Below are 16,231 nucleotides of genomic sequence, written 5' to 3'. Positions count from 1 at the left end.
GGCCTTTTTCTCTTGGCACAAACATTTTGAGATTCATCTAAGTTGTTATGTATTAGTAATTTGTTTCTTTTCATTGCTAGTAATACTCCTTTATGTAGCTATATCTCAGCTGTTTATGTCCATAATTCATCCATTGATAGGCATTTGGATTGTTTACAGTTTTTGGCTGTTAACAAATAAAGGTGCTATGAAAATTCATGTATAGGTCTTTGTATGGAAATAGGCTTTAATTTCTCTTAGATAAATAAAATACCCAGGAGTGGAATAGCTGGGTTGTATGATAGGTTAGCTTTCTTTCTTTTTTTTTTTTTTTTTTTTTTTTTTTAAGTAGGGTTAACACCTTTGAAGCCCAGTACAGGGGTTGAACTCACAACCCTGAGATCAAGATCTGAAGTGAGATCAAGACACGCTTACCTGACTGAACCACCCAGGTGCTCCCTTTCGGGCATATTTTGTAGTTTTCAATATGTAAGTCTTTCAACTCCTTGGTTAACTTTGTTACCAGATATTTTATCTTTCTAAATGTTATTGTAAATGGAATAGCTTTATTAATTTTCTTTCCAGAATGTTACAAAGTCCAGTCTTTGTATTTAATGGATTGAAATAGCTAATTTTTGTGTATTGATCTTGTATCCTGCAACTTTGCTGAATTTATTAACTCTAGTACCATTCTTGAGGATTCATGAGACTTTATATAGCATCATATCAAATGTCAATTTCTTAGTAGATATAGAGTGATCAGGTTATCTGTTTCTTCCTCAGTAAACATTGGTAGTTGTGTCTTTTAAGGAATTTTTCCTTTTTCATCCAATTTGTTGAGTTTATTGGCAATGTTTGCTCATAGCCTTAATAGTGGTAATTAGAGCCTTCTCTGTCTCTGTCTCTCTCTCTCTCTCTCTCTCTCTCTCTCTCTCTCTCTCAATCTCTCTCTCTGTCTCCCTGTTTTTCCTTTATCAGCCTGGCTAGAGATTTATCAGTTTTATCAATGTTCTCTGAGAGAAGGCTTTTGATTTCACTGATTTTCTCTATTGTTTTTCTGTTTTCTGTGTCATTTATTTCCAATTTGAACTTCATCACCTTGTTTTATGTTGAATTTAGTTTATTCTTTTTTTCTAATTCCTTAATTTTAAATCTGAGGTCATTGACTTGAGACCATTCATTTCTAATGCATGAATTTAGTGCTATAAATTTCCCCCTATGTTCTGCTTTAATGTAATCCCACATATTTGTGTGCTCACTTTCATTCAGTTCAAAACACTTTCTCATTTCCTTTTTGAATTCTTTTTGACCCATAGGTTATTTAGAAATGTGTTATTTCGTTTACAAATATTTGGGTGTTTTCCAGAGATCTTTGTTATTGATTTCTAATTTAATTCCATAGTGGTCAGAGAATATATTTTATATGACTTGAACTGTGTTAAATTTATTTATACTTATTACCTAGAATATGGTCCCTCTTAATGGCTTTTTTGAGAAGAGTACAAATTTTGCTTTTCTTGGGTAGAATGTTCTATAAATGTCAAGCATTTGTTGTTGATGATAGTAAGTCTTTTATGTCCTTGCTAATTTCTTGTTGATGGTGTTGTTTAAGTCTTCTATGTCCTTACTAACTTTATTCCAGTTTATTCTATGAATTACTGAAAAGGGCTATTGAAACCTCTGAATATAATTGTGGATTTGTCTATTTCTCTTTGCAGATCTATAAATTTTGCTTCATTTATTTTGAAGCTTCATTGTTTGGGGCATTATGACTCCTCTATCACTATGATATGACCTTATACCCTGGCAGTATTGTTTGAGCTGAGATTTATTCTGTCTACTCCAGCTTTCTTTGGACTACTTTTAACATCTTCACCTTTTATTTTTAACCTGTGTGACTTTATTTTTGAAGTCTGTTTTTTATAAGCAACAGATAGTTAGGTCTTGCCTTTTTCCCCCCTTAATCCTTTTTGACAATCTCTGCCTTTTAACTGGGATGTTTAAAGCTTTTGCATTTAATGTGATTACTGACATGATTAAGTTTAGTATAATCTTGATATTTGTTTCCTCATCTTCTCTTTTTCATCTTTTTCTGTTCTCTTCTTTGTCTAATTGGCTACAGTTCTTTGTTTTGCTACTTTAGTAGTTCCTTCAGGGTTTATAGTATAAATCTTCAACTTACCACAGCCTATCTCAAGTGATATTCAACTTCACCTATAATAAAAGAACTTTGCAGTAGTATACTTCCATTTCTTTTCTTGAAGCCTTACAACCTTTGTACTATTGTTAAACACCACAGTGCCTTGCTATCTTTTTGTATTTACACATTTATTAAAGAGATTTATATAATAAAAAAAAAAATCTTGGTATTCACCCATGTAATTAACATTTTCTGTGCTCCTCATTATTTTGTCTAGAGCCAAATTTCCAAATGATAACATTTTCCTTCTGTCCAAAGAGCTTTTAATGTTTCTTGATAGTGTGGTTATATTGGTGATGATTTCTTTTTCAGCTTTTGTGTCTATGAAAACATCTTTATTTTGCTTTTATTTTTGAAATATATCTATACTGTTTATAAATTGTATTTGACAGTATCTTGTCTTTCAGGGCTTTGAAGATGTTGCATCGCCTGTCTTTTTGTTTACATTATTTCTAATGAGAAGTCTGTGATCATCCTTATTTTCATAACTGTGTATATAAAACAACTTTTTTTTTTTTTAATTTATTTTCAACATTTTTTATTTATTTTTGGGACAGAGAGAGACAGAGCATGAATGGGGGAGGGGCAGAGAGAGAGGGAGACACAGAATCGGAAACAGGCTCCAGGCTCCGAGCCATCAGCCCAGAGCCTGACGCGGGGCTCGAACTCAACAGACCGTGAGATCGTGACCTGGCTGAAGTCGGACGCTTAACCGACTGTGCCACCCAGGTGCCCCCTAAAACAACTTTTCTTAAGATTTTTTTCTTAAATTGTTGGTTTTGAGCTGATTGTGATATGACATTGTAATTTTCTTCATCATTTTGAGGCTTGGAATTCTTGGATCTGCAGGTTTATGATTTTCATTAAGTTTGGAAGCTTTTTAGCTAGAACTATTCATAATTTTTTTTTCATACCTTTTCTCTCCTTTTCTACCTCCAAGTACTTAAGTATTAAGTTGCCTCTTGAAGTTATCCCACAATTCACTGATGTTCTTTTCCTTTTTTTTTCTTTAAGTTTATTTATTTATTTTGAGACAGAGAGGGAGAGATAGTGTGCAAACAGGGGAGGGGCACAGAGATGGGGAGGGGGAGAGAGAGAGAAAGAGAGGGAGAGAGAGAGAGAATCCGAAGTAGTCTCCACACTGTCAGCACAAGCCCCATGTGGGACTCAAACTCACCAATCATGACATTGTTACCTGAAGTGAAATCAAGAGTCAGACACTTAACCTACTGAAGCACCCAGGCTCCCTTGTTCTTTTCTTTATTGATTCTTTGCTCTCTGTGTATTTCAGTTTGGATGGTTTCTGTTGCTGTCTTTCAAGTTCACTGTCTTTTCTTTTCCAATTACTACTCTGGTATTCATCTCATCTGGTTTATTTTTCATCTCAGACATTATAGATTTTATATCTAGAAGTTCATTTGAGCCCCTTTTTTATAACTTCCCTGTCTCTACTTAAGTTTTGATCATAGGAAATCTGGTTATAATTACTATTTTAATGTCCTTTTCTGATAATTCTAACATCTGTGTCTCTTTTGAATCAATTTTAACTGATTTATTAATTTTTCTCAGGCTCTTATTTTCCTGTCAGATATTTGGATTTTACATTATTGGGTGCTGCCTATTTTCATGTTTCTAAATATTCTGAAACTTGAGTTTCACTTAAGTAACTGAAAATTGTTTGATTTGTTAGGCGTAATCAAAGCAGTGCTCATGTAGAGCTAATTATTCTCCCTTTCTGAGTGCTCTACCAGCGTTCATGGATTATGACTTCTTCTATTCCTGCTTCGAACAGACACTGTTGCAGGATATGTGTGAGCCCAGAATACAGCTCCCTCTAATCCTTTCAGATTGTGCTTTCCCTTCTTCGGTAGCTCTGTCATATGCATATGTCTATCATCTTTGGTGGATACTCGAGGGGGACCTTCTACACGTTCCCAGGGTTCTCGGTGCACTTCTGTCTTCTCTGGGACTCTATACTGAAAACTCTAGCTCTTGTTCTTGTATTCTCAAGTGAAGCTCCTTCACTGAAAAAACCAACCAGCTGTGTTTCCCCATCCTCTGTCATGGCCTAAAAAGTCTTCCAAAGCAGTAATGTGGGACAAATGTAGGGCTCACATCCTTTGTTTTCTCTCTTAGGTGTTACTATCCAAATGTTCAGTGTCTTGAATGTCTTTCTTTTATATATTTTGTCTGTTTGTTATTTCTCACTGTAGACTAAGTCCAGTCTCTGTTACTATTTACCAGTAGCAGAAGTCCTGAACTGTACATTTTAAAATCTCCCTCCTTGTTGAGAATGCTTTTCCCATGAATATTGTACTTGTCTTTCAACTCACTTAGTTATGCATGCTCAACCTCTTCTCCTGAACAAGGCACTTAGTTCTGCAAGGAGAATGCTCATCCATGATGAGGATGGCCCCTGCCTTCACAACACTTAGTCACAGGGGAGTGTTAAGATAAGTACATGGACTGCTTTCATCCAAACAGGAGTTAGTAAGACTCTTAGCAGTTTGGTGGACAAGAACTCAGAAGTTAAGGATAGAAGGAAATCAATTCATATAGAAGATGATATTTAAGAGTGATGAGTCTTGGTTAGACCCTTACATTAGTATAAAAAACTTCAAATTTGAATAGTACTTTAAAATTGGTGGAGATTGACACCCACTAATTCTTTTTTTTTTTTTAATATTTTTTTAACGTTTAATTATTGAGAGACAGAGAGAGACAGAGCATGAGTATGGGAGGGGCAGAGAGAGGGAGAGACACAGAATCTGAAACAAGCTACAGGCTCTGAGCTGTCAGCACAGAGCCCAATGCAGAGCTCAAACTCAAACCGCGAGATCATGACCTTAGTTGAAGTCGGACACTTAACCAACTGAGCCACCCAGGTGCCCCTCATTATTTCTCTTAAGGAGATAATATGGACTTTGCAACACTTGAAGGAAGCTCCCCTGGCATAGGATACAGCTTGAATTAAGGGTAGGGTGTCAAGAAAGCCTTGGATGTGTTCAGAAAAAGTTGAGTTCTCTAGGTGGATTAACATACAGATTCAAGATGGCTGCCAGCAAAAATTCTGGAGAAAAAGTCATTTGGGGGCCATTTTTTTAAGGTAGTGTATGACAGGTAGAGGTATTTATACTTCCTTTCTTAGGGAGCAGGAGTCAGTGAAAGAAGCATGGGACCAAAATGATAGAAGCAATGTGTTCTCTAATTAACATAGAAACCAGAATGGGAGTACAAAGAGAATAAAAGTGAGGAAACAGAAGTGTATTTCAAAAGCTATCTCTTCTTCCCTCGTCTTGAGCTTTCTTCTTGAACCCCTGTCATTTATCTTTTTGTCTTGAAACACAGAGAAAAGGATTTGAGTGTAAGCAGTCAATACTTCTAAGTGACAGCCATTACAGTTTCTTTTTATAAAGTAAAACAAGACAATTGTTGCTCCTGAGGTCATAATTAGTATATATGATCACTCTCCTCTGCCACCTATTTCATATTCCCTTCACCTCAACCAGCTGCTGGTTGGTCTAGGTCTGCTCTGTGGAGTGACCAAGACCTTTGTTTCCAGTGAGCTTCTCGTCACTGGGTCCTTGTTGGCTATGGTTGGCTGCAGTTCCACTTTCATTGTCACCAGTTACAGAAGCACCAGTGATGCCATAGCAAATTCTGTAAATTTCAAACCTGCTTCTTCCTGTCCCAGTGATATACTGGCAACCCTCTCTATTCATGATCTTATGAATGTTCTTTTCCTGTTGGTGTTCTGGCATGAGGAGCCTATGATAGGTAGCAGTCATAGCTTTAGCTTAATGGAATGGTTTTCTTTTTTTTGTAATGTTTTATTCATTTTCTGTGAGAGAGAGAGAGAGAGAGAGAGAGAGCGAGTGAGCGCAGGGGAAGGGGCAGAGAGAGAGAGGGAGACACAGAATCCGAAGCAGGCTCTATGGCCCGGAGCCTGACGTGGGGCTTGAACTCACGAACCATGAGATCATGACCTGAACTGTAGTCAGATGTTTAACTGACTGAGCCACCCAGGCACCCCAATGGGATGGTTTTCTGGTGGAAAATTATTTCACCCTACCCCTATTCTCTTCCTCCAGGAACCAGGACTTCTTGTCCACTCTAGCCTAAAGGTGAAGGGATAAGAAGCACTAATTCCCCATGATAGTCCCTGGGAGTGATAAGAAGAGGGGCTGTTCTACTCCCACATATTTTTAACTTCAATAGATAATGCCAGTCATCCAAAGTAGTTGAACTCAATAGCAGTGTGTGAGAGTTAACTTAGTACTAGTTCCTCATCAGTACTCGGTACTTTATTTCTTGTAGTCATTCTGATGGGTCAAGGTATCTCGCTATGGTTTAATTTGTATTTTTCTTTACCAAGGATATTGAACACCTTTTAATTTTTTTTCTCACATAGATACATGATACATAGTAACATCCCTATTCAAATCCTTTGTCTAATTTTCTCCTAGGTTAGCTGTCTTTTTGTAATTATTTTCTAGGAGTTCTGCATATACAGTCTTAACAAATCCCCAGGCAGATATTTTCTTCCATTCTATGACTTGCCTTTCCACCCTTTTTTATGGTGTCTTTTGATGAAAGTAAGTCATAAATATCTCTATAAGATAATATATTGGTCTTTTTCTTTATGACTAATTCCTCTGAAATTCCATGTAATAAATCTTGCCTTATTCTGGTATCATGAAGATATTCTCCTATAATTTTCTAAAAGCTTTGTTGTTTTACCTTTCACAGTTACAGACACAGTCTATCTGGAATTGATTTTTATAGATGAGAGGTAGGATCAGGTTTCATTCCCTTTTTCCATATGAATGCCCAATTGTCCCAAAATCAGTTACTAAAAATATATCCTTTTCCTAGAATCATGCCACATTATCATAAATTAGATGACCATATATTCCTGGCTCTTTTTTGAGGCCCCCTTATTCTGTTCTGTTCATTTGTCTAACCTCACACCAGTACTACAGTTTTAACTATTTTGGATTTCTGATTAACTCTTCATACATGGTAGAGATCTTCCTCTCACTTTGTTCTTCTTTTCAAGAGCATCAACTATTCTTGGCTTTCCATGTTTTTTGGACTGAACTTTGCTAGTTCCCAAAGATGTTGGGATTCATTTTTAAGTTTATTTGTGTTGAGAGAGAGAGAGAGGAGGGACTTAGAGAGAGGAAGAGAGAGAATCTCAAGCAGGCTGGCTCTGTGCTGTCAGTGTGGATCCCAATGCAGGGCTTATCTCATGAACTATGAGATCATGACCTGAGTCAAAACCAAAAGTCAGATGCTTAACCAGCTGAACCACCGGGCTCCCCAAGATGTTGGGATTTTTATTGTGATCACATTGAATATATAAATAAGTTTGGAGAGAAAGTAATTGATAGTTATAATTTTGAGTCCTCTAATTCATAAATATATATTTCTCCCCTTAATTATATATCCTTTAATCTCTCTCAATAATACTTTGTAATTTCAGCATAGAGAACTTGCACATTCTTGTTAGATTTATTTCTACAAAATGATTTTATAAGCTTGTTACAGTGTGTTTATAAAGGTAATATGTATGCACATTTATAAAGTAGTAAAGTCAGTACACACACATATGTGTATGTATATGCATATATATGTTTGTGTATGAAATCTGTAGAAATACAGTAGATGATCCTGTATCCAGAAATCTAGACCCAGTTATTAATTCTAACAAATGTTCTGAAGATTATTTTAGATTTTCTATGCATATAATCATTTTGTTTGCAAGTGATGATAGCATTGTTCTACCTTTTCAATTATTATACTTTTGGTTCTTTTTTCTTACCCAGTTGCAATGGCAAAGGGCTCCAATCCAGTCTTTAATAGAAATAGTGATGATAGATATTCTGTCCCTGATACCAATCTTAAGGGAAAAATTTGAACATTTTACTATTATATGTATTTTATTAGGCTATTGCTGAATACATTTTGCAGACTAAGGATGATCCTTTTTTTTTTCTCTCTCTTTTTTTTTTCTTTTCCCCTAGCAAGGAAGCATAATCATAAACAGATGGTTGAATTGTATCGAATCTGTTTTCTGCTTCGGTTGAGATGATTATATGATTTTTTTTCTCCTTTTGGACTAATGTTGATGATTATACTGATTTTTCTAATGCTATTACCAACTTTGATTTCTTGGACTATATGCACTTCTCAGATGTATTATCTTTTAATATATAGTTGGGTTTAGTTGTGAATGTTTTATTAAGAACATTTTTATAAATAAGATAGGCTTGTAGTTTTCTGTTTTTATAATGTGTTTGTTGGGTTTTGGTATCAAGCTGATATTGGCTTCATAATATAGGTTAGGAAGTGTTCGTTCTAATCACTAGAAGAGTTTCTTGAGTGTTACTTTTTCCTGAACTATTTAGTAAAGTTCGTGGGTAAAACCATCTGAATTTTCTTTGTGGAAAGATTTAAATGATCTTTCAGTGTATTTAATATTAAATAAATATAATGTGTATTTTTCTACTATAAATTTTAATACTTTGCATTTTTCTAGTAGTCTGTTCTTTTCATTTAAATTTTCAAACTTACTGGGGCGCCTGGGTTGCTCAGTCAGTTAAGCATCTGACTCTGCTCAGGTCATGATTTCATGGTTGGTGAGCTCAAGCCCCACTTCAGGTGAGTGTGAACCCTGCTTTGGGTGACCAGGAATCCCGTTTCTCTCTCTCTCCCCCACCCCTCCCCTTGTGGGATTCTCACCCCTCTCTGCCCCTCGCCACTTTCTCTCAAAAAAAAAAAAATTATTTTCCCATTTGCAACTATGTGGATGGAACTAGAGGGTATTATGTTAAATGAAATTAGTCACAGAAAGACAAATATCACATGATTTCACTCATATGAGGACTTTAAGACACAGAACAGATGAACACGAGGGAAGGGAAGCAAAAATAATATAAAAACAGGGAGGGGGACAAAACATAAGAGACTCTTAAATATGGAGAACAAACAGAGGGTTACTTAGAGGGGTTGTGGGAGGGGGGATGGGCTAAATGGGTAAGGGACATACTCTTGAAATCATTGTTGCACTATATGCTAACTAACTCAGATGTAAATTTTAAAAAATGAAATAAAATAAATAAAAGCAAGTTAATATTTAAAAAATTTATTTTCAAATTTATTGTCATATAATTATCCATATAATACTTTTATTGGTAGTGGTATCCTCTTTTTTATTCCAGTTATTCATCATTTGTACTCAGTTTTTTCAAGCTCAGTCTTTCTAGGGTGGGTTATTATATTTGTATCTTTTTCTTTTTTTTTTTTTTTTTTTGGCTATTCCTTTAACTTTTTTCAGATTTCATTTACTGTTTTCTAATTTTTTAAATGGATGCCTAGCTCATTAAATTTATATTTTAATATTTAATATGTGCAAATAGGCTCTTAGTTTTCCTGAAAAGAAACTATCTGACAAAGTTTGATACATATTGTATATTTAATACCGTTTTGTTAAATATATGTCCCAATTTCTCTTGTGACTTTTTTCTCTGACTGATTGGTCATTTAGAATTATAATCCATAATTTCAAAGCAAATGGGTTTTTTATTTTTCTTTTCAACGTTTATTTATCATTATTTTTTTTGGGGGGGGGACAGAGAGAGACAGAGCATGAATGGGGGAGGGCAGAGAGAGAGGGAGACACAGAATCGGAAACAGGCTCCAGGCTCTGAGCCATCAGCCCAGAGCCTGATGCGGGGCTCGAACTCACGGACCGCGAGATCGTGACCTGGCTGAAGTCGGACGCTTAACCGACTGCACCACCCAGGCACCCCGCAAATGGGTTTTTTTAAAAAGAACTTTCTTCTTATTTTTAATTATGATGTAATTAAATTCTATATGAGCTATGGTTTTGAAATTTGTTATTACTTGCTTTATGGCTCAGAATATGATCCATAGTTTTAAATGCTGTGAGTGTCCTTGAAAAGACTATAGTTGGTGAATACAGTTTTTTATATATGTCCATCAGGATAAATATGTTAATAGTGATGTTCAAATTTTCTGTACCTTCCTGGGTTTTTTGACCATTTGTTCTATCAAATACTGAGAAAGGAATGTTAAAATGCCCTGATTAAGATTGTGGATTTGTTTATGTCTCCTATGTTTCTGTTGACTTTTGCAATATATAGTTTGAAATTTTGTTATTAGAAATATGTAAATTAAGAATTATTTTTATTTTCCTAATGTATCAAACTTTTTGTCATTTCATATTAACCCTTTTTATACATAGAAAAGCTTTTGGATTTAAAATTACTTTGTCTAATGATAATACGGCCTTCTTTTTGTTAATCTTTGTCAGATAAGCCCTTTTCATCTTTTCACATTGTTCTCTGGTATCTATATGTTTTTAGGTCTTATTTCTTATAAACATATTGTTGAGTTTTGTTTTTTTTTTTTAATTCTGTTGGATAATCTTTTTATTTTCAGTAAATTATTTTACTTTATTTACTTTTAATGTTAATATTGGTATATTTGAGTATGAAGCTTTCATCTTTCATTTTTATTTGTTCTGCCTGGCTTGGTTTCCTTTTGCCCTCCATGTTTGCCTTCTTTTAGATTGAGAGTTTTTATTCTTTCTTCATTTGGTTTGACAGTTATACATTTCTTTATTCTCATTTTAATGTTAGAGATTACAGCATGCATCTTTGACTTACCAGTATTTAATAGGGGTTGATTTTTTAATTATTTGCTTGGATGATACAAGGGTTTTTATTTTTAAAAATTTCCTTTTATTCCCTCCTTATATACTCTTGTTGTCATGTGTTATAATTATACCTGTTTATGAATCCCCTTAGACATCATCATTTTTCAATACAGTTAACATGCATTCATATTTACCCTGATATATGCCATTTTTGTTGCTCTTCATTCTTTTCTACTTCTTACCCTGTCATTAGGGCCATTTTTTTCCTTGTCTTTGGAGAACACTATTTATAGTCTTTTGTTTTTAGCAGTTAGTTCTGGTCTGTTGGTAACAAATGCTGTCAATTTCCTTTTAAGATTTTATCTTTTTTGGTTTTCAGCATTTTCACGTCATGTGCTTAGGTATAATTTTCTTCTATTTATCCAGTTTCAGGTTTTTGGATCTGTGGATAAGTGCTTTTTCATGGGATTCACTTAACTTGTCAGCTGTTATTTCTTCAGATACTGCTCCTGCATAATTCTTTCTCTTCTTTTCTTCTGGGGCTCTAGTAACATGCATTCTAGCCCTTCCTCCCTGTCTTCTCTGTCTTTTACCCTCTCTGCTGTGTTTGCCGCCTTTTGGTTTCCTTGTGCTTTATTCTGAACAATTTTTCTCACCTTTCTTCTGGCTTACTAATTTTTTTTCTTCAGGTTACCAAATCTGTTATCAAACGGTTATTCATTGAGCCTTTCGATTGAATTTTTTTTTTCAGGTCTAATTTTTTTTTTTTCTTGTTTGCTTGTTTTCAAATTTGTTAGGTCACATTTTAAGGTTTCTACCTCTTCCAAAATATCCGTCTTGTCTTTAGTTTCATGATCATGGCAAGCATGGTAACTTACAAGTTCCTGTGAGCCTATTCCTATTCTTGTTTTTGTTGGTTCTTTTTGCATGATGCCTATCTCCTCTTGTACCTGGTTATCTTTGAGTATGCATATGAAATTATACTTGGAAATTAGCTTTTCATAAATAATTTGAAGCCTAGGATTACTTTTTTTTTTTTTATCAAGAAAGGACTTGGGGCGCCTGGGTGGCGCAGTCGGTTGAGTGTCCGACTTCAGCCAGGTCACGATCTCGCGGTCCGTGAGTTCGAGCCCCGCGTCAGGCTCTGGTCTGATGGCTCAGAGCCTGGAGCCTGCTTCCGATTCTGTGTCTCCCTCTCTCTCTGCCCCTCCCCCGTTCATGCTCTGTCTCTCTCTCTGTCTCAGAAATAAATAAATGTTAAAAAAAAAAATTTAAAAAAAAAAAAAGAAAGGACTTTTGTTTGCTTTGTCCAGTATTTGAAGGTTCTAGCAATCCAGAATTGCTTTAATCCAATTTTAGGGGTTGAGATTTTTCTGGGCCACTCAATTGACTTTAAGCTGGGTGGCAGTTTCTACAAAGGCTCACTTTTCCAGTTCACGCTTTCTTTGGGTTTCAGTTCTTCATGGTCCCATAAAAAGGCATAGCTGTTTATCAGGCCCTTCTGTTGGTAAGTTCAATGGGAAGCAGAATAATAACCTATCAAAGATGTCTCTGTCTTAATTCCTTGAACCTGAGAATGGGTAGTGTTATATGACAAAGGGAAATTAAGATTGCAAATATAATTAAGGTGGTTAATCAGCTGTCCTTGAGGTAGAGAGATTATTCCTAATTATCCTGAATTATTAGAGGTGAGTTTAGTGTCATCACAGGGGGCCTTCTAAGTGAAAGAGGGAGGCAGGAGAAAGAGTACACAGTGATGGAGTGTGAAAAGAACTTGGTTTCACTACTGCTGACTTGAAAATGGAAGGAAGCCATAAGTCAAGGAATATGGGCAGCTTCTGGAAGCTGTAAAAAGCATGGCAATGGATTTTCTCCTGAAACCTCCAGAAGAAACACAGCCCTGCTGAAGCTTTGTTTTTAGCTCAGTGATACCTGTTGTTTTTAGCTCAGTGATACCTGTTTCCAGCCTTTGACCTCCAGAACTGTAACATGTTACAGTGTATTGTTTTGAGCTACCAAGTTTGTGGTAACTTGTTATGGCAGCAATAGGAAAGTATTTCAGGTTTTTTTTTTATGTTTATTTATTTGTGAGAGAGACACAGAGTGTGAGTGGGGGAGGGGCAGAAAGAGAGGGAGACCCAGAATCTAAAGCAAGCTCCAGGCTCTGAGCTGTCAGCACAGAGCCTGACACAGGGCTCAAACTCACAAACCGTGAGATCATGACCTGGGCCAAAGTCAGACACTTAACCAACTGAGCTACCCAGGTGCCCCGTATTTAAGGTTCTAAACTCCAACATTCATTCCTCTAGTTATGCTCAGTTTCTCAACTACCTCTTTAAGAAACTCCCATACAAGAAAAGAGGCCCCAAAGACCAATCTCAAATCCCTGGACTTTTTGTCTTCACTAGATCTTGGTTTGACTATTCTTCACCTTCTTGTAAAATCTCTGGTACAAATCGCTGGTACCTTTGGGCATGTGTTTTTAATATGTCCCTAATGTTTCTTTTTCCCTTCAGCTTGATGTTTGGTCCCAATTGCCTAGTCCTTAATAATGGAGAATTTTTCCTTTTGAATCTGATGACTGAGCTAGTCTGGTTGTGCTTCAGAATTCACAATCCTGCTGCCATTTTGGTCTGACTCATTCTCAAGTTAGTGCAAGAGTTTCTTCACTGACTTGTTTTTTAAGTTCTCCATCCTGATTTTACTCTAACACTAGAATTATTACTTTTTTCCTACGTGGGTACCATTGGGACCTGACCTCAGAGGCCACTTCATTGTAGATGTCTCTCGTTCTTTCTGTGCCACCTAGTGAGAAGAGAGCACCTTATCTCCAGCTAGGATATCTGTCCAGTGATCCCCAAAACTTGACAGGTTTATACCCACAGCTCTGTCTTTGCTCACTCCTTCATACCCACCTGTCGTGATGGAAGAGGGAGAAGTTCATGGCTGTGAAGCAGACAGGTTGACTTGTAACCTGGCAGTGCAAATTAACTCAGCAGCATTGCTGTAGACATGTTTCATACAGTGGCACCTTGTTGGATTAAGTACAGATTCTTTACAGAGGGCTATTTTAAAATATAGCTCTCATTGAGGTTTTGAAGTTGGTTTCTATAAAACAACTCGTGTTGCTTTCTGTCTGCATAGCTTGTCCTTATATACTCTTAACACATTTGATAAAAGAAAAAGCAGGGCTCTGCTGGCAATCACAGCCCATGAAGGCAGCACGACGGAAGGAAAGGCTTTTGATTTTGAGAATTTAGGCTCAAACCCAGCACTCTGGGCCTTTGAATTTTGCTACCATCTAAACTAAAGCTTGGAGACTTTTTGACTATGAAACAGCAAGGAGGCAAGGGAACAAAGGATGAAAAGGCAGGGAAACTAAGGGCGGGGTTGCTCCTGCGTTTTCAAGTCTGAGTCAACAGGGCAAGGCTGGCTTTCTATTTTCACACAAAGAGAGGTCCACCTGATCCTTGTTCTTAGGACAGGAAAATTTGCAATTAGAAAAAAAAAGCATCCACCTAGATACCCCTTGATCAGTTTTTCTATGAGCTGTCAAAGGCTTTGAGCTTCCAAAGCCTCCTGTAAGGCCGGCTAAAGCCCTTATGCCCCTCCCATGGTCCTGGCCAGCTTGGTTTCCCTGGAGATAACTGCGACATCAGGAAGGAGTGTGGCCCTCACATAAACCATCAGGGCTGGACTACATGCCATCCAGTGCTTTGCTGCAGCTGCAGCACCAACATATTTAAGCATTTGTATATTCAGGACACATTAGATAATACAGTCACAACTATTGCAACTGTAAATTAAATATTTATTTAAATGTGTTTTCTGATCATTTGTATTTGGGCATAAACTCCCAGTGAGACAAAAGTTTACTTTGATTTAAGGCTCCTTACATGTTTGATGTCTTCTGCAACCAGTACCAGAATGCCTACAATTTCATTCAGGTTTTGACTGGTTGATTGATTGAGTACTGACTATGTGTCAGGGGACACCTGGGTGAACAAGGCAGACTATTTCCTATTTCAGGTTAACTATGAGAAAATATTGATTTGGTAATACAATCTTTGCAGTGAATAAGTAAATTTTCATTTATTTGTTCATTTGCTCATGCAGTATTGGTCTATTTGCCCTTTGAATTCCCACAGCACTAAAAGTCATATGGTAAACAGAAATTGGATTAAAAATGCAAAACAGACGCACCTGGGTGGCTCAGTCGGTTGAGTATCCGACTCTCGATTTCAGCTCAGGTCATGATCTCATGGTTCATGGAATTGAGCCCTACCTCGGGCTCTGCATTGACAGCGTAGGGCTTGCTTAGGATTCTCTCTCTTCCCCACTCTCTCTGCCCCTCCCCCACTCTCGCTTTCTCACAAAATAAATAAATAAACTTAAAAAATGCAAAACAAAAGAGTTGGAGTGATTATTCCATTAATTTATGTTAAAATGCTTTCCTAAATTCAGATATTGTTCACCCTTTGTTAATAAATAAGCAGATAGAGACTGACAAAATTCTTTTATATTGCTATTAAGTGAAATGCACTTGTACCAAAGAGGGACTATGCTTCTGAAACACAGAGAAACCCCACAGTCAGCCCTGTTGATAGTCCTATTTGCCTCAGCATCAGGTGAGGAGCACCTGGTAGGCAGAGGTTCTAGGACCCAAGAGCCTAGCATGGAGCTCTAAGTCTATTTGGAAGCTTGTGGTACATGATATCCTTGCAGAATAAACACCTGTCACCCCTGGACCATGTGTGCACCAGGCTGTCTTGGCCTCAAGGGAATAGAGCTCCTGTCCTCAGGGAACCTGAGGTCTAGTAAAGCATGGATGAAGCCAGCTTCATCCAGGCACATGTACCTGGAGCCCATTCAAGCTCAAAGCAGTGGCACCTGCCTATCCTACCTAAGGTAATGGGCTGTCACATCTTGAAATGCAGGAGGCAGTTAGCTAGGTAGAGTAGTGTGGGAGGGCAAGGGAAGCCATGCAGAAGGGTCTGGGCCTCTCCAGAACATCCCAACTGACAGGAATAGGAGTTGGGAGGGGCAGCAGCTGACCTGGAGCAGAGTCTGGTCACTGCATTAGGATGTGGATTTCATCCTGTAAGGCAGCAGCTGGTGTAGGCTGATGTGGGGTGGTAATATTGAGGCTGGAGGAAGAGGGGAAACCCCAAGTCCCTTGTGACTGGAGGCATCCTGACACGTGACACAAAGGGCATTTTCTGGACAGGGTCCCAGATGCAGAGGACAGAAGGAGCCATGTGTGTTTTCTCTGTCTTGTTGGTCATTTCTGGGCTCTGTGCATTCTCTTACCAGGCTTCGCTGTGACCTTGTCCTCCAGAGACCAAGACACAGCCTTACTCTGAAATCTC

The 16,231-nt window shown here is 37.2% G+C and overlaps 1 protein-coding gene and 1 long non-coding RNA gene across 4 annotated transcripts in view; one reads left to right on the top strand and one right to left on the bottom strand.

Moving 5' to 3' along the window:
• Positions 1-14,444, bottom strand: part of LOC121042543 (uncharacterized) — an 18,290-nt gene extending 3,846 nt beyond the window's left edge. Inside the window, exons 1-2 of the long non-coding RNA XR_005796282.1 lie at positions 14,381-14,444; positions 13,778-13,893 (exon numbers count right to left, since the gene is read on the bottom strand). This is a non-coding gene — a long non-coding RNA (uncharacterized LOC121042543). The remainder of the gene's footprint in view (positions 1-13,777; positions 13,894-14,380) is intronic.
• The window catches only part of ATP10A (ATPase phospholipid transporting 10A (putative)), a 192,618-nt gene that overhangs the window by 117,738 nt on the left and 58,649 nt on the right, over positions 1-16,231 (top strand). The window lies entirely within an intron of this gene.

This window comes from Herpailurus yagouaroundi, unplaced genomic scaffold (genome assembly GCF_014898765.1).
Source record: "Herpailurus yagouaroundi ecotype Mexico unplaced genomic scaffold, PumYag 185, whole genome shotgun sequence".
NCBI classification, from domain to species: Eukaryota; Metazoa; Chordata; class Mammalia; order Carnivora; family Felidae; genus Herpailurus; species Herpailurus yagouaroundi.
The sequence above is the reverse complement of the archived record's forward strand: the minus strand, read 5'-3'. Positions and strand labels throughout refer to the sequence as shown.